This window comes from Molossus molossus, unplaced genomic scaffold, assembly GCF_014108415.1.
Source record: "Molossus molossus isolate mMolMol1 unplaced genomic scaffold, mMolMol1.p scaffold_m16_p_22, whole genome shotgun sequence".
NCBI lineage: Eukaryota > Metazoa > Chordata > Mammalia > Chiroptera > Molossidae > Molossus > Molossus molossus.
In genome coordinates, this window is record NW_023425358.1 from 21238027 (window position 1) to 21261070 (window position 23044).

The 23044-nt window shown below is 40.9% G+C and overlaps 1 protein-coding gene across 3 annotated transcripts in view; it reads right to left on the reverse strand.

Moving 5' to 3' along the window:
• Positions 1 to 14424, reverse strand: part of MTMR3 (myotubularin related protein 3) — a 160979-nt gene extending 146555 nt beyond the window's left edge. For 2 of the 3 annotated variants that reach the window (XM_036276201.1, XM_036276204.1), the window contains exon 1: positions 13981 to 14116. The gene's annotated coding sequence lies outside the window, so the exon portion shown is untranslated. Of the gene's footprint in view, positions 1 to 13980; positions 14117 to 14350 lie in introns of those variants that run through there. The other variant, XM_036276202.1, reaches the window with a different exon arrangement.
• Between the last annotated feature and the right edge of the window lie 8620 nt (positions 14425 to 23044).

Below are 23044 nucleotides of genomic sequence, written 5' to 3' on the forward strand. Positions count from 1 at the left end.
AATCTCAATCTTCAGCTCTCCTAGGTTCAAGATCTCACACAGATGAGGCCTACCTTTCTTCCTATCTCAAATTTGCTATTTCCAAGCTCCTGCAGGACATTTTTATTTGTATATGCCCTAGTCTCAGTGTTAAATGTGTGAAGGATTTCATTTTAGTCCTTTTCCAAAACCAGCTCCTCCTTCCAATTCCACATTTCTGTATGTAGTACCACTATTCTTCAAGGCCCTAAATCCATCAATTTAGAATCTTTGCCCTTACCACTCATTCGACTATTTCACAAATGTTTCTATATTTCCTTTAGGGTGTCAACTAAATCTTCAACATTAATCTAGCCACCTGAATTACCATCTTGCTACCACCTTAATTCGGGTCCTTATTCTGAGTACAGTACAGATTCATTGCTTCCCAATCTCTTACTGCTCCCAATTATGCACACTGCCACCAGACATATCTTACCCAAAACTGCCTTTGATTGCAAAAGCCTAAGAGGGCTCTGTATAGAGAGTAAACAAAAATTCAAAAATTTTAATGATTTAATTTCAACAATTTATAGCAAACAGGCTTTTTTTATTAATTTATTTTTGTTACAGATGTTTCTCTTTCCTCACTGACACCCTCCTCCTGATCCCCCTACCCTGACCCCGATAGCAAATACTTTAAATATTTATCTTTGAATCCTCTATCTTCTATCTAGTACTAGCAAAATTAAAACTATTCTCCAAACACAGCTTTGTATACCTTACCTATAAAAGCTGGGATTCTTTCTAGTCCCTACTATGCAAATTTAATATATTAATTGATTTGTATTATGAAGCCATCCATCTCAGCATCTCTTACATAGCACCAATTTTGGATTTTTGCTGTTTGTATCCTTACCCAAGGATATTTTTTCCAATTTTAGAGAGTGAAAGGGAGGACCCTGGCCAGTTTGGCTCAGCGGTTAGTGTCGGACCGCAGACCAGAGAGAGACCCGGATTCGGTTTCCACTAAGGGTACATACCTCAGTTGCAGTTTGTCCACGGCCCTGGCTGGGGTCATGTGGGTGGCAACCAGTTGATGTGTCTGTCTCACATTGATGTTTCTCTCTCTCTTCCTCCCTCTCTCCCTCCCACTCTATCTGAAGATAAATGCAAAAATGTCCTCTGGTGAGGATAAAAAAAAAAAAAAGAAGAAGGGAGGGAGGGAGGCATGGGGTGGGGAGAAACACATGGGGCCAGAAATCGAACCTGCAACCCAGGTACATGCCCTGACCATAATTGTGAACCCGCAACCTTTGAGTGTACAGGACAATACTCCAACCAACTGAGCTATTAGATGGAAAATTTTAAATCTATAAATAACTGAAAACAACTATCAACAGGGGACTAAAATTGTATTCTGTTCATACAACTGAATACTATTTAGCTATTAAAATAAATGAAACAGAACACATATAACAACATAAATTTCAAGCTTTTCAATTGTAGAATATATACACTAAGGCAACAATCTTAAACCTTTTTCATCTCATGGAACATATAAACTAATTACTAAAATTCTGCAGCATACCAAAAATTTTTTTTTTTTTTTTGCTGAGCTGACAAAGAAAAAAATAAGTGTAATTTTTTTAATCCTCACCAGAGGATATTTTTCTATGTATCTTCAGATAGAGTGGGAGGGGGAGAGAGTGATAGAAAGGGAGAGAGAGAGAAACATCCACCGTGAGAGGGACACATCGACTGGCTACCTCCCGCACAACCCAGACCAGGGCCTGGGATGAACCACAATCAAGATACTTGCCCTTGACCACAATTGAGCCCACAATTCTTTGGTCCACGGGCCAACACTCTACGGCTGAGCCACGCTAGCCAGGGCAATAAGTATATTTTGTATTCATTCACACTGGACAACTAATGTTGTGTTGACTGTTATCATTTTTTTATTTGACAATCTAATAGAAAAGAGATCAGTGTCCCTGACTAAAAAGTCAGATATTGCATGTTTTAAAAATTCTTACAGCACATTGGTTGAAAATCGCTGTACTAAGGTACGTATATATTTGAAACACAGTAATACTACATTTTAGATACACACAGATATTTGTAGGAAAAATATTAAGAGTACGAACTAAGAAACATAAATAACCTCTGGATAATGTAAATAAGATTTAAGAGGAGTGCAAAAGGGCCCTGGCCAGCTAGGACCTTTGACTGATTCTTGTATGTGCCCTGACCAAGGATCAAACTCACAACCTGAACTACCCAGCCAAGATTTAATATTTTAATTTTTCTTTTTTTTTAACTGATTTGAGAGAGAGAGAGAGATAAAAACATTGATGAGACAGAACATCAACTGGCCGCCTTCTGCATGCCCCGCACTGGGAATGAGGCCCACAACCTGGGCATGTGTCCTGACCAGCAATCAAATTGCTGACCTCTTGGTGCATGGGTCGACGCTCAACCACTGAGCCACACAAGCAGAACGAATATTTGAATTTTTAAAAACAAACATAAGTACATCTTTGAGGCAAATATGATAAGATGTCAACATCTATATCTCAATCAACATCTAATAGGTACATAATATTTGTTAAATTATTCTCCACATTTTTCTAAATTTATTAAATATTTAAATTATATACTTTTTTAAAAAAAGCCAGGGTTGCAGAATTTGGGGACAGAGAAGGATGGGCTTTCTAGACTTCTATATGGTTAATTCTTTTGGACAAGCTTATTATTCTTTTTTCTCTTTTCCTCACCGGAGGACATTTTTTCATTTTTTGTTTAGGCAGAGTGGGAGGGCGAGAGAGGAAGAGAGAGAGAAACATCAACGTAAATGGGACACATCGAGTGATTGGCACCCGCACGACCCAACCAGGGCCGGGAACAAACTGCAACCGAGGTACATGCCCTTAGCAGGAACCAAACCTGGGTCTCTCTGAACCATAGGCCAACACTCTAACCGCTGAGCCAAACCGGTCAGAGCAAACTTGTTATTCTTACTCTAAAATTTCTAACTAGAAAAACTCCGTAAACTTATACTAGTACCTACCTTTATTACCTTGACTGCTCGCTCTTCAACATGAATCTTATTCTTTAAAAGAATAAAGGGCAGCCCTGGCCAGTTTGGCTCAGCAGTTAGAGCATTGGCCCCTGGACCAATGAGTAGCAGGTTCGCTTCTGGTCGGGGTCACGTACCTCGGTTACAGTTCGTCCCCGGCCCTGGTCAGGTTGTGCAGATGGCAACCAGTCAATGTGGCTCTGTCACTTCGATGTTTCTGTCTCTCTCTCTCTCCCCCTCCTTCCCTCCCACTTTACCTAATGATAAATGGAGAAATAACCTCAGGTGAGGAATAAAAAAATAAAAGAATAAAGAGCAGATAATTATAAATGTCTTACCCCAGAAAACTAACATTCTAAATATCGTCTATTTACACAAGCATTTAAGGTATTATAATGTGCAGTAAACTAACACCAAAGCTAACAGTAACAGGCCCTATCTAAACACTTATACTCTATAGGATATTTTAAACAGATCTTCCTAAAATATCACCAGATGAGTATACAAATTTACAGTGGCCCAACTCCCAACTGGATATTAACACCAAAATTCCAGTAAGACTATTATTGTCATAAAAGTCATTTATCTAAATATCTTCCAGTTCAGCCTGGCTAATGTGGCTCAGTGGTTGAGTGTCGACCCATGTACCAAGAGCTCGCAGGTTCGATTCCCGGTCAGGGCACATGCCCAGGTTATGGGCCAAATCCCCAGTGGGGGGCATGCGGGAGGGGGAGGCAGCCAGTTGTTGTTCTCTCTCATTGATGTTTCTATCTCTCTCTCCGTCTCCCTTTCTCTGTCTCTAGAACTTAATAAAGAAAAAAAATGTTCTGCCCTAGCCAATTTGGCTCAGTGGTTAGGGCGTCGGCCTGCAGTCCAGAGAGACCCAGGTTCGGTTCCCACTAAGGGCACATATCTCGGTTGCAGTTTGTCCCCAGCCCTGGTTGGGTCGTGAGGGTGGCAGCCACTCAATGTGTACCTTTCATATGGATGTTTCTCTCTCTCTCTCTCTCCCCCTCCCACTCTATCTGAACAAAAAAATGAAAAAAATGTTCTCGGGTGAGGATTAAAAAAAATGTTTTTAAATAGTATCTTTCAATTCAAATTACACATACAAAATCCATATCACATAGTTACGATAATCCCACTTGATATTTAAAATGAATATACACTGGTGATGGAAAAATAAATAAAGAAAAAATAAATTCATTAAATAAATAAAATGCACATACACAAGGCTCCAGAACTTAAGTCCAAATGGCAAGTCAGACTAATTGGGAATTCAGGCTGAGTCCTGTGTTTAAAGTTCATAAAATCTGATTTTTCTCTTTAGGGCATCATTCATAATGCTCAATGAGCTCATTAGAAAGACAAAATTTAGATGGAGGTCCTCTTGTGTTTAATTGTGACCAAAGCCCAGACTGTCTCAGTCATAGTAGAGTTTATAATGAGACAGTTCAAATCAGCTTGCCTGGTCCTGGCCAGTGTGACTCCATTGGTTGGGCATCTCCTGTGCACAGAGAGGTCACCAGTTCTATTCCCGGTCAGGGCACATGCCCAGGTTGTGGGCTCAATTCCCAGTAGGGTCCTACAGGAGGCAGAGGATGGCTGTTTCTCTCTCTCTCTCTCTCCCTTCCTCTCTTTCTAAAAATCAATAAAAAAATATATATATATATACATATATATTTTTTTTTAAACCAGCTTGCTTGACCCATTCCTCCCATACTACTTCCAACAACTGCTACCCTGCTCAGGAACTGGAGCCACTTGACTACAACCACTTTCTCACTGGTGACTATGACTTAAAGCTTCATAAGACATTCAATGAAAACTAAAGACATTGCAATGCCCTTTAGACCGGCTGATGTGGCTCGGTGGTTGAACATCAACCAAGAGGTCCCCAGTTAGATTCCCGGTCAGGGCACATGCCCAGGTTGTGGGCCTGATCCCTAGTGTGGGGCATGCAGGAGGTAGCCAATCAATGTTCTTTCTCTATTGATGTCTAAGGGAGCTTCCTCTCTAAAAATCAATACAGAAAAATTAAAACAAAAAACAAAAAACAGCAAATCCTAATTATAACAGTAATATATGCTCACTATAGAAAATTGGGAAACTACAAAAGAATATGAAGCAGAAAATAGTCCCACTATTCCACCAGCCAGAAATTTATTACTATTAATATTTCCATTCCTGTCTTTCCAAGGTCTCTCTTATGTATAAAAGTATTAGTTTACTTACTACACAGGATTTCCAGTACAGCAAAACAAAGGGGAAATAACATACAAGTTCTTGAAAGACTAATTATTTTCAGTAGTTTCACAGTAAGCCAAAACCATGTGTACAGAGAACTAGAGAGAATGAGACAAGTGAGAAATTATACTTTTTCCTTTTCATTCATTTACTCCAGGTCAAACTTCTGTACATGTTCCAAGAATCATTATATACCCAAAGACTAATGAATATATTTCCTTTTTAAATAGCAGTCCACTACATAAATACACTTAATAGTTTTACCAGTAGGAGGGACATATACAGTAAAAGGAATTATTACATCAAGACTAATTTTTTGTCACCATGAAACTATCCTTAACAGAGAGTAAAAGGATATTTGAAAGCTAATGTAAAATTAATGACCTCTCCCACAAAAACATTTCTGTGCACATCAGATGAAAGAACAATCTACAGAAAATGGCTGAGTGTCGGTTTTACAATGCTATAATTTACTTACAGGTATAAATGAATACATAAGCGTTTAAACAATCCATCAATATTGACAGCTTACTCTTTACTAGATAGTATATTAAATGCTGGGTAGTGAAGGAGAACAGCCATCAGTACCTACTGCTGCAGGGTTTATAGTCCACCTCTTTAAATATGATGTCAAATACCAGGCATGTGGCCCCAAAGGAGCCACAACATCCCTGAATAAATGATGCTCTCAAATTGTTATGAGGTTCTAAGAAGATATATGTGAAAGAACCTTATAAATTGTACTACCTAAAGTAAAAAGGGATACCTGGACTTTTTTCCAAACAAAGCACTGTATATGGCAATCATGTTCAATATAAATTACAGTTTCTCATTTCTTTTAACTGGCAAAAAATAATCATTCAAGTTGCTCTTCTCACAATATCTAACACTTCAATATTATCTTTCTCTAACAACGATTCATAAGAAATAACTGAAATTAAGATCTCCAAGATGGGAGAAGAAAGGGAGACATTTTTCTTTTTTTTTTTATCCTTACCTGAGGACATTTTTCCATTTTTTGTTCAGATAGAGTGGGAGGGAGAGAGAAACATCGACGTGAAAGGGACACATCAAGTGGTTGCCACCCGCACGACCCAGACAGGGCCAGCGACAAACTGCAACCGAGGTACATGCCCTTAGTGGGAACCGAACTTGGGTCTCTCTGGACCGCAGGCCAAAGCTCTAACCGCTGAGCCAAACCAGCCAGGGCAAGAAGACATTTTTCAAGTGCAAAAGTACCATTTCCTGATTTCATAACTTACAGTGGGAGGTAGAGTAAATCAAAAGCAATTTATTCAAACTTAAGGGAAAAGTTACCTTTTAATCTAAGATTCATCATGGAAAGTTTCAGCCTGAGAAAGCATTTTTTAAAAGTTAAAGGCTCAGGCTCTTCCAAATAGAGTGATAGGTTAATTGTGGTCCTTTGCAAGCAAAGGAAAGCAAGTAGCAATTATTCATCCTTTCACTCAGTCTCTAAGACTTAAGCTCTTAGAAAATAGGGATATGTTATAACTGAACTGCTTTCCATAAAGCATAAGCATTTTAAAATATACTATAGGCCTGGCTGGGTAGCTCAGTTGGTTAGCGCTCCATCCAATACACCAAGGTTTCAGGTTCGATTCCCAGTCAGAGCACATACAAGAAACAACCAATGAATGCATATATAAGTAGAACAACAAATTGATGTTGCTCTCTCTCTCTCTGCCCCTTCCTTTCTATCAAAAAAAATTTTTTAATTTTCAAAAACAAAATATACTCTACACAATGTCAGTTCTTCATATTTAAAAGAAATACACACTTAGACTGTTTCCTACCCTATTATTTGCCCTTTTCAAATTAAGCCACCTCAACAATGACAAAAGGTATCAAACTGATGCTTTATGAGCTAGATTTATATATTGGCTCTTATTGCAGACATGACTCTCAACAGCATGAGATACTTGAAAGACTATCATAATCCGACTAGGCTGGACCATCTGCAGAACTAGTGAAAATGCCCAAAAAAACAATCTTCCATGAAAGCTCAACATTAAATCTTAAGAGTCTAAAGCCATAATATCCACAGCAGAGTATAATATACCTCAAGGAGTACCCAAGATGCTCCACTGTAGTAAAGGAGAAAAATATTTGAGGGTGGTTTTTTTGTTGTTTTTGAAAGGGCATTTTAGCTTTATTTTTCATTCGCATCCTTGTTAATTTTGGGGGGGTATATTTCATAAGGTACACAATAACTAGTTACTATACATATTGTTTGTAAACTAAATAAATACTTAAAGATTGAGAATTAATGCTCAATTTTTTTTTTTTTTTTTACTGTTGGGATGAGCAATCAAAAAGTTTAGAGCCCTGGCCAGTTTTGCTCAGTGGTTAGAGCGTCAGCCTACGGACCAGAGTCCTAGGTTCAGTTCCCGTTAAGGACACATACCTTGGTTGCAGTTTGTCCCCATCCCAGTTGGGGTCGTGTGGGTGGCAACCACTCAATATGTCTCTCTCGCATCGATGTTTCTCTCTCTGTCTCTCTCTCCCCCTTCCCCCCCTCTTCCCCCCTCTCTTCTTCCCGCTCTATCTGAAGATAAATGCAGAAATGTCCTCGGGTGAGGATATAAAAAGAAAAAATGTTGAAACCACTAACATACTCCTTGTTACTATACTTTCATTTTTACCTGTCCCTTCCACAGAGTTTAAGCTGTAGAGGATAAGTTCTGATGTTGAGCAAAGGAACAAACTATTTTAAACTCCCACCACCAAGCTAAAAGATATTAAAATCACTAGCAAGAATATGTAGAATTAGACACTAGTATACTACTGTTGGTAAAACTTTAAAATATATATCCATCAACAAGGTACTTTGAGCATATTTAAATTTAAAACATGCAAAACCATTGACCACATAAGCCCACTTTAGGAATTTAGCCTAAGGAAATAGCAGAATTGTATAAAAAAGTCCAAACCAGTTCATCACAGCACTGTTGAAAGAAAAATTTTGAAAATGTCCATTAACAAGGAATTGCTGTACACTATGATACATCCATATCACAGAACACTAAATACCCATTAAGGGAACATCAATTTGACATGGAAAGTTATTTAAGTATTTCAGTAGATAATGTATAAGGAAAAAAGAAATACCAAATATCACATCTAAGTGTGATTATGGGTTATGTCTACTTTTCTTTATTCTCCTCGGTTATCTCAATTCTTGTTCTTGTAGGGTTTCTTAAATTTCCATACTGAAGATGTACTATAGCTTTCATAGTCTAAAATAACAATTTTATTTTGAAATTTAAAATGAGATTAAATTAAAAATTCCTTACTGTTGCCCTATTGCACTTGCAAAAACTATTTGTAAACCCTCTATTTTGCCCTATGTGGTTTGTGTAACCAGTCTAAATACTTTACAATTATAGATTTATCTTATAGAAAAATGAGTCATGGAACAAAAAAAATAAGAACTGTCCTATTTCAAATTAGCCTTCTTTATACCAATTCTCTCCAAATATAAGAATAATCAATATACTTTTAATTCCTTATATTTTGTTGGATTATCAATCTATGGACAATTCAGAGAACTAAATGAATGTATATTTCTCTTCTGCAACTCAATTATAAAAGCATTAGCTACAAAAGAAATTAAATTTAGAACCGAGAGAAATGAAATCAGGAAACTGTGCTACGTGCTACTATCTCTCATAATGTCTAAACATCGTGTAAAGACACAAACAGGCAATAATAGACCCAAGCCTGGACATATCCAAGATGATTTGTAGTGGTCAGCACCAAGACAATATCCAAGGGAAAAGAGTAAGAACATTAGCATAAGTTTATGTTTTAACTTTGCTCATTAAATCAACAATTTATAACAGAGCTATGAGGTTATTTCACCCCTAAAAGAATACTAAAGCTTTCATTTAACCCAACTTCAATTTCCTTGTAGTTTTTCATGTGTCGTATGTCCTATAGACAGTTATCCTAACTGCAAAGTCTAGGTACCATGCCCTTAAGCAACTGCTCCTAAGTTTTACTACAACTCAAGAAAAAATATACTTTACATTGCAACACAGTAAATATATAATCATATACTTAAGAAAGAGACAAATGTTTCCCAAATCAATTCATACTTTCACCATTGTGATGTGCTGATATTTCTATTTCTTTTTAATGCTTTTCTTACTTTTTTTTTTTTTTTTTAATTGATCTTAGAGAAAGAAAGGGAGGAAGGAGGGAGGAGGAGAGGAGGAAAAAGAGAGAGAAACATCTATCGGTTGCCTCCTGCATGGGCCTCAACCAGGAATCAAACCTGAAACTTGGGTATGTGCCCTGACCAGGAATCGAAACCACCACCTCTTGGTGCACCAGACGACGCTCCAACCAACTGAGCCACACCAGCCAGGACTTACTGCTATTTTAAATCACCACATTGACTTCATTATCCTATGACGCTGCTACCTGCCATTTAAAAAAAAATAGCACTACAACTTTACATAGAATGTACTAAACTCCTTGACCCTGCCACCTTCCACCACAGCTCCACTGTAACAAAATGGGTGAAATCCAGCAAGTCTATTCCAAGTGCAAAACTTGGCACAACGTGAGACATCCCAGATCTCTCTCAAATTCCCTCAACACTGGGATTATTCCTATGGACAGAAAGGATGTAAGTGCTGCGAAAAGGTTTCTCCAGGCAAAGTACAGAAACAGAAATCTTTTGTTGCCGTATCGTTACATTAGTAAAATCTGCACTTGAGAATGCGTAGCAAGTTTACCACTGCTCCACAAAACAACTCTTCCAAGAAAATAAAACAGGATCTTACAATAAGATTCTATATCATCCCCTTACATTTTTAGATTGCTTTAGATTTTTAGATTGCTTTCCATATACATCATTTCATTTGATCCTCCCTAATACAGTGCGATAGAGAAGCTGCTCGTCTTCCTTTTACTAATGAGAGAACTCAGAGGCCTTACCTGGCTTGCCAGAAACAAACAGCTAATGAGGAGCATAACCTAGACTTGAACCCAGGATTTACTGATTTATCCACTCTCACACTACAATTTTCATTTTGAACATCTGATACAAATATGAATTTAAAAGGTATGTTAAGTTTCTAGATACAAAATTGAAGGTGAAGGCATGATACTGATATTGGTACTATAAATTAAGATTAAAAACAGTAATGAATGTTAACAATTACAGTAGCCTCTAGATTTATTGGGAATACTAGTTCAATTCAATACAGATTTGGTCTCATACTTTGTCTCCTGTCACCATTTCACTGATTATAAAGTCACATATAAGTTCATAAAAAAATTACAGAATTGGGTGGTTTGTAAGAAACAACTGGCCACATAAATTGCACAACTTCCCCCAAACCATCCTTAATCTAGTGGCTTCACACTAAATTATGAAGTTCCCTATGTGAAATTCGTTTTGATTTCATCACTAAGTGAATTACAACAGCATAAGTATGTTGTTTCTGCATAATACTTGCAACATGCATTCAATTTCCAGAGCACTTTCGAACATCTAAAATCCATAAGCTTGCCCTGGCTGGTGTGGCTCAGCAATTAGAGCATTATCTCTCCGACTGAAGGGTGGAGGATTCGATTCTGGTCAAGGGCACATACCTGGGTTGTGGGTTCAATCCCTAGCCTCGGTCAGGGTTTTGCTAGAGGCAACCAATCGATGTTGCTCGCTCACATCCATGTTGCTCTCATGCACGCTCTCTGTCTCCTCCCTCTTCTTCCGTCTACCACTTTCTCTGATAATCAATGGAAAAATATCCTCAAGTGAGGATTACCAAAAAAATAAAACCCATAAGCTTAAAAGTAGAATCTAAAGCAGAATGTTCCTTTTTTTCATTAAAAAGGCTCATCTACCTTTGAGATGAATACCAGATAACTCAATTACAAACTATTAAAGATCTGCAGAACCAGGTTGAAGAAACTAACTTGAGATCAACGAGTAGAGAGGTCTTTAATTGTACAGATGAGAAAACTGAGGCCCAGATAAGTGACATTCCAAACAGCAATCACACAGTCAATTAATAATGACACAAAATCTCTCCAATCTATGGTTTCCCATTATTCTAAATAAAATGTGATCCTTAACAAAGTCACTAACACCTACAAAATGTAAGACATTTTTTAAAGACACATTTAAGACCCAAAAACTAGGGGACAGAATAGTGTCCAATAACAGTCTTTAGAAAACAGATTCTTTAAAGAACTCAAAGTTACAAACCACATGAACTAAAAACTGGCTCTTCGATCCAAGTTATTAAGTAGCTTTTTTTTTGGTTAATCCTCACCCAAGGATATTCTTCCATTGATTTTTAGACAAAGTGGGAGGGAGGAAAACATCTATGTGAGAGAGACACATGGGGCTGCCTTCCGTACAACCCCAACCGGGCTGGAGAATCAAACCTGCAACCCGTGTACGTGCCCTTGACCAGGAATCAAACCTGAGACCCTTTGGTCCTCAGGCGGACACTCTTAACCACTGAGCAAAACCGACCAGGGCTCAAGTAGCTTTTAATAACTAACACTAGTATCAACCACCATAACAGTTCTTTTTCCCATCTAAACACTATTCATTTACTCAACAAATATCTGAGGGCATATTATGCTGGGAACTCCAGCTAGGTACTAAAGACACTAAGGAGCTAAACCGACATGGTTCTTGTAGTACACAACTGAGTGCACTTCACATCCCCCTCTGCAACATGAATACTTCCTTCAAAATGCAGCATTCCACTTTACCACGTGAGGTTTTAACCTGAAATACAACAGATTTAAAACTGACTTCGCCACTCCTCATGGCCTGGAGCAAATTTCAAGAACTTTTCACAATAAACCTTCCTGGTTCACAACCTTTGTCTCAAAAGACTGCTAACTCACCTACCTACCCTCACTTCAATAGAAACTGAGTTAAATGGTTTAGAAGTAACCATGATGTTGGGATGATGGGAAGCACCTTTGGTGGACCCCCTTTGTGAGCAGCCAGAAGGAGACTTACTTCCTCTCCCTCTCTGTTTCTTTCTGCTGGATTCTTCCATTATCTCTGGATATACCTCCAGTCAAGCAGCACCTAATTTTACCAAGTGTGTTCCTGAAGATATGCACAAATAACTTTTGGCAACAAATCTGTTTCCCCTACATAAATCCATTATATTAAGAGATGCTCAATTTTCAGTTTTAAGTTTCTCAGCCTTCCCCTTCTTCCCTACTTCTCAAATTCTTAAAGATCTATAAACCAAAAAACAGCACTCTCATAGACGTTGTAATTAGTGAGAATCTTTTGGAATACTAAATGTGACCTAAAGCAGAAATTCACAAACCTGACTGACCAGAATCATTCAGGGAGTTGTAAGGATGGATTCACAGGCCCCTCCTTCAGAGACTTTAATTCACCTAGTCCTATATGAGGCCCAGGAATCAACATTTCAGGCTGTTTATACTATTTCTTTTTTTTTACCCTCCTCTTTTATTTATTTATTTATTTATTTATTTATTTTGTGGTACATGCCCCTAGCGGAAACCGAACCCAGGACTCTCTGCTTCAAAGGCCGACGCTCAACCACTGAGCCGAACTGGTCAGGGCCGTTTATACTATTTCTGATGACCAGTATTTAATTAGGTAGGTCCTGAACTAAAGAACCTGGCCTACAAGCTGAGAAACTTGGGTCCTCCTATGGTTCTCCAAGTGCACCACTCTGCTGGTCACATGAACTGCTCTGGGTCACCTGAAAATGAGGGAGGTAATTAGAGCTGAAAGAGGCCTCCTTAGGCAGCCAATCTAAAAGTCTAGAACCCTCCAAATCTAGTTTAATATCACATACCGTACTGGATTTACTCAAAACAGTGTCATTCTGTAAGCTCTTTTACCCACCCAAGTCACAGACCCTTTCTGCATCCCACCAACATACCTTAACTTGGTCTCTGAGCAAAAACAAGGGCCATGACTCTTTCCCTACAGAAAGAGCCTTGAATCTGAAAAGGAGAGGTCCCTCTTCAATGTACAAATTACAAGCATTTTACATTAAAAAAATCATCTCATGTAATTCAACGTAGGCCTCCATGGCATCACTGTCCACATTATGAGAAACTAAGTTGAATCTCAACAAGAAGAGTATGCGCACTTGTTTTTCATTGTGAAAAAAATAGATACTATCAGATAACAAAGTGATTATCGAGATACTAAAACAGTCAAGAATTTAGGCCTCTCTTTGGAAAAGCCACCTAAACATCAACACCAAACAGAAGCTCATGTGCAAAACTCACAGGTGAGATCATCAGACCCCGCATGAGTTTATTCAAGTGGAACTGACCCCAATATTTTGAAGTTAAGTTTTCCAGCCCAAAGTACAAGCAACAATATGATCTTAGGGGTCCTAAACAGCACAAAGCAATACATCAAGCAGCACGATTTCCACCTAAGAAATAACACTGTAATCTTTCGCAGAGCTGTTTGACCAGTGTTCCCTGAGCTTTCTCAACCGTCTCCAAACCATCCTTCCCACCCAAGTACTACCAGGTCAGGAGGATGCCCTGCTACACAGTCAGGCGGCCACTCCTCCTTCCCACAAGTCCCCGGCCCGCACCGCTCGCCACCGGGGCTCCGCTGGCCCCCAGCCTCTGGCCTCTCTCCATGGTGGACTCCAAAGACTCAGTCCGGGCGAGCGGTGTACACTCACCTCCCGGGGTCCACGGGCATTTGTCCGGACGCTCTGGGGGTAGCGCTTCACACTCCTAACCCCGTGGGCCCATCCCGCCAGGTCCGGGAAGGCCGCCCCGGCCCGGGAGCCCTTCTCTTTGGCGCCGAGGGTCCGGGCCGAGCCGGGCCACTGGCCACTGAGCTCCACTCCCCGCGCCTCCCCCTGGCGGCGGCCGCTGCCGCCGCCCAGAACACCCCTCTCGGGACTACGCACGCCGCCCACAGCCCCCCGCGGGCCGCCGCCTCCTCCAGAGGGTGACAGCCGCCGCTCCCAGGCGAAGCCGGCCCCTCCTCCAGCTCCTCCTCACCCCCGGAGAAAACGAAAGGGGGGGTGGTGGTGGGCTTCTTACCGGGCGGCAGGACATGGCGAGGCCCGCCACCGCACGGCCTCCTCCGCCACCCCACGAGGCTCCCAGCCAGGGCCGGCGGGGGCAGCGCCTGGGCCGCTGGAGCGTTTCGTCCGGGTGCTCCTCCGCTGCCACCGCCTCCTCACAACCACAACAACATGGCGGCAGCGGCCACACAGAGCGCGCTCCCGACGCCCAGCCGGGCCGCCAGCGGGGGCGCGCGCGCACGCTCGGGCCTTCAGCTCGTGGTCGAGAAGAAGGAGGGCTTGTAGCGGGTTGTGAGGGGGCGGGGCCCTGTAGTTGGTCACGCCCTGTATGTGGGCGGGATTTTAGACCCTAGGAAAGCCCGCGGCGAGCGAAAGGTTGAGGGAGAATACCAGCTGGAGAAGGAGATACAAACTGTTGGAAAGTGGTAGAAGAAAAGCCAGAGGTGGTACTACAGATTTCGGGGAGGCATCTTTTCCTTCTATAGCTCTGTACAAGACAACGTCGCTCTCTACTTAACGGAAGAAATAGAACAATAGCATGCAGTATATATATATATATATTTTTTTTTTAAATATCCTAGGGTGATGATTTTATTTAATTTTATCCTCAGCTGAGAACTTTTTTTTTTTTTTTGCATTTATCTTCAGATGGAGCGGGAGGGAGAAAGGGAGGAAGAGAGAGAAACATCGATGTGAGAGAGACACATCGACTGGTTGCCACCCACACGACCCCATCGGGGCTGGGGACAAACTGCAACCAAGATATATGTGCCCTTAGCAGGACCCAAACCCAGGACACTGGTCTGCAGGCCAATGCTCCAACCACTGAGCCAAATCAACCAGGGCACATGCAGTATATTTCACCTGTAGTTGTGGTGAGGTTAAAGCTAGTTTAAGCTAATAAATTTAGTGTGTTTAAGCTTCCATTTATACTATTTCACACTGCTTCAACTAAAGCTCAGCTGGATGAACTTGTAACCCATCTACAACAGCCTGCGGATTTCTATATAGCAGGACTTAATTACCTTAGGTCCTAACAGATTTATCTCCACAGAGCTGCATTTTAACATTATACCTTTGACTTTACTGGAAAGTGGCTGAGAGAACCAGTTAAATGAAATCTATCCTTGCATTTGTTGTATTGTTTTTTTCCTCATTACTCTCTGCAGTGATATATCCATTTTTACATGTGCATTATCTTTTTATCCATTCCAATGTAAAAGCTACATGAAGATAAGAATCTTGTTTGTTTTGTTCATGTTATTCCCAGAACCTAGAACTGAGCATGACAAATAGTGGGCAAATTTCTTGATTAACTAATAGTTAACATTTATATGCAGTTCATCTAATTGAATTTCCACAGCTTGAATATGTAGATACAGTTATTACAGATGAACAAACTTCAGCCCAGAATAACTGCACTAAAACAAAATTCAAATACCAACCCAACTGACAACAAAAACTGTGCTGTAATGCCCATTGCACAGCATCATCACCTGAAATAAAATCCCAAGTAAGAAATTACATTCGAGTTCAAAATTGGGAAAGGATTTGTTGTACTACCACAGAAACAGGTGAGTTTTCTTTCTGATAATTAGTGTTATGCAGCTGATTGTGTGTCTGTGTGTCGTTTCACCTTGCTTCCAGAAAGCCCAGGGCTAAATTTGAAGCTCAATGGTGGCCTGCTATTGGTCCTTCAGATCCACATACTAACAGTGGTTTTTCCCTCCTCCCACCTCAACTTTGCACTTCTATTTTTATTTCACTTAAAAAAATTTTTTTCCTTTATTGATTTTAAAGAGAGAGGAAGTGAGAGGGAGAGAAAGACAGAAACATCAATGAGAGAGAACATCGATTGGCCACCTCCTGCATGCCCCCCACTGATGATCGCGTCCACAACCTGGTTATGTGTCCTGACCCGGAATTGAACCGGTGACCTCACGGGTCCATGCTCAGCCATTGAGCCACACCTACTGGACAATTTTTTTTTCCACTTTTATTTATATTTGCTGTTCTCATTTCCCCTTTCTGTTATATGATTATAGCCTTTATGGAATGAGAGAGCAAATAATAAGTGCACAGGATAGATGAATGTGAAATAAAATACAGGGTTTCCCACCTTTTTCTCCTGGTTCCCATCAGTTTCCATCCTCTCTGGGCACAAGTTCTGCTATCCAAACCTCTGCTCAGGCAAAGGCTAAAGGATGGGTTTCTATAGTTGGGAGGCCTCTGATTGGATAAAAGCTAGCATGACTCTAGAACAGCTCCCCGAATGAGGAGGCTCAGGGCAAAAATTCAGCCAATAGGCTGTCAGGATTCACTCAGCCAATCCCACAGCTCCTCAGGAATTCAAAGGAGAGGGCGGACTTTTGACATATTAATTTAACCTGTCCTTAGGCAGGATATTACCTTGTTTGTTTTTAGTCTGGATTAAGGAACTGTAAAGTGAATCTTCAACTAATCTATAGGATACAGGAGGTATTTCTCTGTGCCCATAAAGCATAAAATCATTACTTGTGCCTCCTCGTTTTCATAATCGATAACATGGATTGAACCTTAAGATGTGCTGACACTATATGAGTGCTTTACATGTATATCTAATTTAATTTTAACAACCCTATCAGCGGGTATTGTTACTGTTCCCCATTTTACATATGAGGAGGTGTAAAGATCAGGATTTGAACCCAGATGATTTGATTCCCAGAGCATGCTTTTAAACTTCATACTGTACCTCATTCCCACTGCTGCCCACCTGCTTGCTCTTAAGGCAGATCTTTGTAAATTGTCTCTAAATAAGAAACAGAAAACTGCTGCCTGACTTTGAAAACTCACTTGGAGGAAAGGCCCTAATAAGACGCAATGGAAAGGAAGCCTGGTCTGAGTTTAAAGACAAATTTCAATCTTAGGGCCTCCAATTGTTCTTTATTTCCCTTTCCTGTGTCTCAGCTTTCTCATTGTCCCTGTGGAATCCTAACCACTACATTACTCACCTCATAGAGGTGTGTAAGTGTTCTTTAAGATAATGAGTTTGAAAACTTGTTGTACCCTATGAAAAAGTCAAACCAATGGATGGGATCTGGGGGAACTTTGCCTGAAAAATAAGCCCTTTGTGTGGTGAGCCAAGAAAAAAGATAGAAAACTAATCCAGGCTCAGTGAGGGCTTCTTGCTGCTCTATTTATCATGTGAGGGGCCTCCTCTACTCCACTGACCTTCCTCCCCTCCTCCTGCTACCCTTTTTAGCCTCTTTCCCCCTGCTATCTTCAAAGCTGAAAATGTTGTTCAAGCTACTCGGGGACTTTTTGAAGTAGCCTAAGGCATATGGGAAGGTTGATTGATGGAGGCTTCCTAAAGTCAAGCAGGGCCCCTGGAAGGCCAATCCCTCAAGCCCCCAAAATGCAGCCTTCTCAAAACTTGGTCCTGCTACTCAATGATAAAAGTCACTTCCCCTTCAGTGGGTACTTTGCGTGGATTATCCCCAAACTCTCATAACCCTTCAGTATCTCCTTGACCTCCTAGCCCAGAAGACAGGGTAGTTAGGACTCTCAGCTTTTGAGGAACCATTTGCCCAGGGTCACATTTATGTGAGTCAAATCTCCAGGGATTTTCCAAGCTCCACACTGCACCCCTACTGCTGGGTGTGGATCAGCTCAACTCAAATTCAGCATAGAGCAGTGGTCTTCAAAGTGTGGTCCATGGGTCCCTAGGATGCCCTTAGACTTTCGGGGACTAATGTGGGTCAAAACTATTTTAATAATAATACTAAGAAGTTATTTACCTTTTTTAAAAAATCATGTTGACATTTGCACTGATGGTGAAAAAGCAGTGGTGGTAAAATTGATGGCACATGTCAAGGCAGTGGTATCCATCTGTACTAGTAGCCATCATCTTCACTAACATCCACTGGTAGTCAACAAAATGCCAGTTTCATTTAAGAATGCAGTAAAAAGCCCTGGCCGGTTTGGCTCAGCGGTTAGAGCGTCGGCCTGCGGTCCCGAGAGACCCGGGTTCGGTTCCCGCTAGGGGCATGTACCTCGGTTGCGGTTTGTCCCCGGCTCTGGTCAGTCGTGCGGGTGGCAGCCACTCGATGTGTCCCTTCACGTCGATGTTTCTCTCTCTCTCTGTTCCTCTCTCCCCCTCCTACTCTACCTGAACAAAAAATGGAAAAATGTCCTCGGGTGAGGATAAAAAAAAAAAAAAAAAGAATGCAGTAAAAAATTTTTAATTTTATCAACTCTAGACCTCTGAATACAAGTCTTGAATATTGTCTGTGATAATGGAAATGACACATGAAGTATTTTGTTGCACTGTTTTATTGAGGTAAAATTCAACTAGCATAAAATGGATAATTTTAAAGTGAACAATTCAGTGACATTTAGAACATTCACAATATTGTGCAACCACCACCTCTGCCCAATTCCAAAACACTTTCATCACTCTAAAATAAAAACCCATGCCCGGCCGGTGTGGCTCAGTGATTGACCATCAACCCATGCACCAAGAGTTTGCCTGTTCAATTCCCAGTCAGGGCACATGTCCAGGTTGTGGGCCCAATCCCCAGTGGGGGGCATGTAGGAGGCGGCCAATCGATGTTCTCTCTCATCAGTGTTTCTATCTCTCTCTCTCACTCTCCCTTCCTCTCTAAAAATCAATATGGAAAAAAAAAATTTTTTTAATAAATAAATAAAATAAAACCTCATACTCATTCATCATTTACTCCCCACACAGAAAGCACTTTTGCTATGTGCAGAAGTACAATGGTTGTCTCAAGGAAAAGCACTTGTGTGATTGACTTGCAAGCTGAACTGGCCTCTTTTTTAGGAAGAATAGGTGTAAAAAAAAAAAAAAAAAAGCCCTGGCCGGTTTGGCTCAGCGGTTAGAGCGTCCGCCTGCGGTCCGGAGAGACCCGGGTTCGGTTCCCGCTAAGGGCACGTACCTCGGTTGCAGTTTGTTCCCGGCCCTGGTTGGTCGTGCAGGTGGCAGCCACTCGATGTGTCCCTTTCACATCGATGTTTCTTCCTCTCTCTCCCTCCCACTCTGTCTGTACAAAAAGTGGAAAAATGTCCTCGGATGAGGATTAAAAAAAACAAAAAAAACAAACAAACAAAAAAAAACAACTACTTTTACTTAACTTGAAAAAATGGCCAACATGCAAACTATAGTTATTCAGACTTGGTTATTTGGCAGACAGTTTCTAAAAAATGTATGAAATAAACTTGTCACATGAAGTAAAACATTTGATAGTATTAGTTGCCAATTTGCCAATGATAAAATCCTAGATTAATTACAATTTTGGAAAACTTGAATGTTCCAACATGAACTTCACAACTTTCTAATCCTTAATGTCTTTTCTACTTAGATTGTGGTAATATGTTTTTTTCTTTATTGATTTTTTTTAGAGAGAGAGGATAGGAGAGAGATCGAAACATCCATGAGAGAGAACATCGATTGGCTGCCTCCTGTATGCCCCTCACTGGGGTTTGGGCCCACAACCTGAACATGTGACCTGACCAGGAATTGAACAGGTAACCTCTTGGTGCATAGGTCGACCAACACTCAACCACTGAGCCACACCAGTTGGGCTATGCAACTAAACTTTAAGAAATTACCACATATCAAGTTTTAGTGTAGTATCAAATAAGAATAACCACAATCATCTTAATTATATGAGCCTGGATTATCTTCATTTATTTCAACTAAAATAAATTGCCACAGATAATGCAGAAGCAAATATAAGAACACAAAATTCTTCTATTAAGTCAAACTCTACTGAGACCTGCAAATACTTGAAACAATGCCACTCTTCTCACTAAATATTTTGTATTGAAAAATGTAGTTATTTTTCATAAAAATGTTATTTATAGTAACATCATAGGTTTACAATATTTTTTAAATCATGTTATTTTTATATATGAATAAATAATTTAATATTTTGTCAGTTTCAATTCCTAGGAAGGTAAATATCAATTGACATAACTTACATAAACAGAGCTCTTCAGGGTCCTCAGTAAGTTTAAAGAAAGCAACAAGTTTGAGAATCAATTAACGTATTCATTGGAATGTCTCAACAGCAAAGGCATTTTTAGTTGGTACATGGATTTTTTTATCTAAATAGTTATGTTTAATATATGCTTGTAAAAATATAACAGATCAAACTTACTATCACAGATCTCTTTGCTTAGGATGAAGCTAAATTTACTTAAAATGATGAACCGATTTAAAGAAAAATATGAAGTAAATATTAGTACAAAGATGATTATGTCAAAAATTAATGAGGATAATACCCAAATGACTGAATTTGGGGAAACACTCAAATAGTGATTGAGTTTTTAATTAGGCAGACCTGCCACCAGACCTTACTATGCGGGTCACTCCATCCAGAAAATGAATTATTGTGGGGGTTAAGTGAGTTACCACATGGACAATAGTGCTCCGTAGATGTGCTTCCTCCATGTTCTCCTCCCTGTTCTCCTCCCAGGGAGAGGTGCCTGATTGCACAGTGTCAGGGAAGGCCAGCAGCAATGGGAGGTAGGAGGCCTGGATTCCTGACCCAGCTGACTCATTGTCTGACCTGACCCCACCCTCAGGGCCTCAGTTTTCTCATCCAGAAAATGACAGGGTAGGATGTCATCTTCTCTTCAGAGCCTCCCAATCTTACCAACCATCTTCTGATTAAAGGATCCAGCCTCACCTTCTTTGATTATTACATCAGAGCATCACAGAATTGCAAATGGAAAAACTCAAGAACTCCAAAAGTCTCCCTGGTATGCTCCCCCAGCCCCCAATTTCAATAAAATGAATAAATTGAGACCTAGATAAGTTAAGAAGTCAAGCAAGTTGATTAGTCACATGGTGGAGAATGGAGGGGAATGGTTGTGGCCAGATACTGCCCCAGGGTCCAGTGGAGAAATAAGAGTGCTTCCTCTACACTCCCATAAATGACTTGGGTATTTGGTGGTTTAGACACTACTCAAACCTTACCTGTAATTCCGCTAGAAATACGATCCTACTTTGGTTTGAGAAAATCAGTGCTGTTTGGTTGGGAACACTGTGTTAATCAGATTGATGGATTGATGGATTGCTCCATGTTACTAAACCCACCTTTGAAAGGCCAATCGCCTGCCTCCTCTAAATTCCCCCAGGGAAGGCAGAGGAGATGAAATTGACAAAAACAGGATAGAAGGGGATTGCTGGGGAAGAAGACCCTGGGACACTTTCCTCCTCTTCTCCATTGCCTCTCCCTGTCTCCTCCCTCTCCTTTCTCTACCCTCTCTATATAAGATAACACACCCTTTTCAACACCCAACTTGCTCTACCCGAAGCTTCCCTGCAGCCTGGGCCAACTCACAGCCACAAATAGAACCAGAATCCACTGAAAATAGCTCCTCCTCCCTTCTGCCCAGAGTTTCCAAGTGCTGGCAGGGATGCCCTGCCCCCACCAGCCAGGCCCCAAGCAGGGAACTCAGGTAGAGAAATAGCAAGATCACATTTGAGGACCATCTCAGGAACAACACCCCCAGTAACAGCTGACTCTTTATTAAGTACTGCCTCAGTACCAGTACCACAGGGAGCTTTAGTTTTCAGCCACCCAATGAGAAAGGTCCAGAGGATTAACTTCATTATGCAGATGAGACTCAGTGAGGTAAGGAGCTTGCCCAAGGCTACATAACCTGTGGGAGGTGACACTGGAGCCCACATGGTTAACCACTGCACTATGCTCCTCTCTCCAAGGGAGGCCTCTACACCAACTAGCTTCAGATCCCTGAGACAGTGGGGAGCTCAAGACTTCCAGACCCTCCTTTAACAACTGGGGAAACTGAGGCTCAGAGAGAGGAAAGTCTTGCCCAAAGGCACTCAGTAAACAAGTAAATCAAGTACCCAGGTCTCTCAGCTCTGAGGCCAAAGTTTTTTGCAGAGGTTGAAGCAAACAGAGGCTCCCTTGTTCCTTTTATGTAGAAGCCCCATGGGTCTTTTTCTTTTTCCTTTTTTTTTTCTTCACATTTCAACCTCCTCTCATTTCCCACTGGAACAGAGAGCCTGCCCCAGACACCCGTCTGGCAGCCAGGCATCCTGAGATTACCTCTTCGTCCCCCTCTGCTCAGGGTGTTTAATGTTCTAGGGGAAGAGAGCAAACAGCAGGGCATAAATCATGGGTGACACAGGCTGGCTTTCTCCTCTGCTGAATATGAAGCAGACAGGACCCAGCAAGGGAAGAGAATTAGCAGGAATTTGCTGGCTCATTTAAATTTTTTTTTTTTTTTTTTTTTTTTTTTTTTTTTTTTAATCCTCACCGGAGGACATTTTTCCAATTTTTGCACAGATAGAGTGGGAGGGAGAGAGAGGAAGAGAGAGAGAGGGAAACATCGACGTGAAAGGGACACATCGAGTGGCTGCCACCCGCACGACCAACCGGGGCCGGGGACAAACTGCAACCGAGGTACATGCCCTTAGCGGGAACCGAACCCGGGTCTCTCCAGACCGCAGGCGGACGCTCTAACCGCTGAGCCAAACCGGCCAGGGCATGGCTCATTTAAATTTAAGGTCCAAAGGCATACCTTTCTCCTACCTAAGAATGAGATAAATTTTTTCTCTACCCCAAGATCCCATTTGTTATAAAATAGTTCTCCAAAATACAGTTGGCCCTCGTTTATCGCGGTTAATCAGTTCCAGACTCTACCGCGATAAGTGAATTTCTGTGAAGTAGGCTTCTTT